This window comes from Lactuca serriola, chromosome 6 (assembly GCF_051521515.1).
Source record: "Lactuca serriola cultivar US96UC23 chromosome 6, Lser_US96UC23_V15, whole genome shotgun sequence".
Taxonomy (NCBI): Eukaryota; Viridiplantae; Streptophyta; class Magnoliopsida; order Asterales; family Asteraceae; genus Lactuca; species Lactuca serriola.
Window position 1 is genome coordinate 51,871,780 of NC_136413.1, and position 2,510 is coordinate 51,874,289.

Here is a 2,510-nt window from a genome sequence, read left to right on the forward strand (position 1 = left end):
ATGCGCACTCTTAGTGAATCGATCAACGACCACCCAAATCATATCGTGACCATTCTTTGTTCTGGGCAGTTTAGTGACAAAATCCATGGCAATGTCGAGTGGCCCAAAGCGGACAATATTGTGATACGTGCCAGAGGGGGGTGTTACAAATGGTATCAGAGTCAGGGCACGGGTCGATGTGTTCGACGGGGACGTCGAACCCTATAATGGGGGGTGAAAGTGGGTTAGATCTTATCCCACATCGGCTGGGAAGGAGAACTAAGCATTCCTTATAAGGGGTGTGGATACCTTCCTTAACACAACGCGTTTTAAAGCCGTGAGGGCAGCAGATCCCATAAGAACTCTGCAGTTAAGCGTGCTCGGGCGGGAGTAGTACCAGGATGGGTGACCCCCTGGGAAGTCCTCGTGTCGAGTGGCCCAAAGCGGACAATATTATGATACGTGCCAGAGGGGGGTGTTACAGTCACGCCTTTGCCTTTCCATGATCTCCTGAAGTACCTGAAACAATAAACTGAAAAATGTAAGCTCGAGGGCATAGTGAGCTACCCCAAAATACCTATACCACACTGACGATACCATATCAGTAACAATCGATCCATCAACATGCATACTGGGCCATCGGCCTAACTGGACTGCCCTACCGGTCCTACTGTCTATCTAGATCTATCCCGAGCCTTCGGCATGACTGGTCCGCCACATTGGCCTTCAGTCTCCCCAGACCGCTCATAGGGTATGCTGGCCTTCAGTACAAAGCAGGACCGCCTCAACCCAAACAACAATCAAACAACTATGTACGCATAGCTATCATATACTAGCATATACAAACATCAAGCATATCTATCTCACTGATCGTAAATCATAGAATCGTCTCGTAACTAGAACACCGACCTAGCAGGTCAATAGCATACCAATCCCTACGGATCATAAAAGCATAACATACTGTCTATCCTGATTCCGATCAAACAAATCATAATCACATATATCATACTACAACAATAACAGCTATAAAGGTCGGCCTTGGTGCCGTAGACCCTATAAATATAGTGAGGATAACTCACCTTGCAAATGTCGACTCGGAAGATACACTCCAACCCTCGGATCACCGACACCGGCTCCACCACCTAAGATCATAGCACAATATGCTCATAAGTCCTTAACCTTATAAGGTATCCCACTAGTCAATCCCTGACCAAGGTCAAAGTCCTCAGTCAAGGTCAATTGTCCATGTTGACCTTAACTCGCCGAGTACCCTTGGCTACCCGCCGAGTTCCCTGAAGTACATTCCAACTCGTCGAGTCATCGGAGTGACTCGTCGAGTTCCTTTGATTCTCGATCAATCTTAAGGTCACCCGTCGAGTTCCCTCCTTGCAGCTCGACGGATACACACTCATACATATCCTAGAAAAAACTCATCCGAGTCGCCGAGTTGTTCTTCAACTCGTCGAGTCTTATGGCGATTCTTCATCGGACTCGCCGAGTTGTTCATCCAACTCGTCTAGTTCGCGGCCATCTTCATGTGACTCGGCGAGTCACTTTGCAACTCATCGAGTCCATTCAGTCCTTTTCTTCCATACAGACATATTTTGAGCCATGCAACGGCTCCAACTCATAGATCCAAGCTTCTAGGGCATGCTTATCACGTAAAGTTGCAAACTTTACGTGCATGCATGACTATAAAGGCTCTAAATGTCTATTCTAAGTTCTTAATGGAACTTCATGCTCAAGAGGGACCTTAATCACAACCAAGACTGTGACTTTATGCTTCTAGAATCCAAGGAGGGTCCAGATCTGAAGTTACAACTTCAGATCTAGCCCAAAGCTCATCATACCAACATGAAAATCCATAAAAAGCCCTAGAAACTCAACAAAAGGGTAAAAGGGAAGTAAGAATGGCACTTTGATACCTCCAAAGGATGCTAGCTGAGTTAAATCCTGCTTCCCACTCCTTCCTTGCTTCAATTTCCTTTGCACTCTTAGCTTTCTTCCTCCAAGATCCTCTTTTCCAAGCTTCAAACACCACACCAAGGCACACACACACGAATTAGGGTTTTAAGGGGCTCTCAAAGACTGTAAAGAGGCCCAAGGAGGCTAAAGCTCCTTTAAATAGAGGTGCAAACCACGGGATTTAGGGTTTCCACTGCCAGCTCCTACTCGCGGAGTCCCAGCATAGACTCGTCGAGTAGGTCACTTAACACGCGATCCCACCCCGCTGCTACTCGAAGAGTAGGTCAACCAACTCGTCGAGTAGAGCTTAACCGAATAAATCTTATTTAAGCAATACCTGAGAATTGGGGCGTTACAACTCTCCTCCACTTGAACTAGACTTCGTCCTCGAAGTCCGCTGGAGTAAACAATGTCGGGTAATGCTCGGGCATCTCCGCCTCCGCCTCCCATGTCCATTCGGATCCCTTCCAATGTTCCCACTATACCCTTACTAAAGGTATTTTCTTGTTCCGCAGAATCTTCTTCTTCCTTTCCAAAATAGCCAGAGGCCTCTCCACATAGTTCAG

General features: G+C 46.9%; 1 pseudogene; it reads left to right on the forward strand.

The window, feature by feature from the left end:
* Positions 1-299: 299 nt before the first annotated feature.
* Positions 300-417, forward strand: LOC145060688 (5S ribosomal RNA; annotated as a pseudogene).
* The last annotated feature ends 2,093 nt before the right edge of the window (positions 418-2,510 follow it).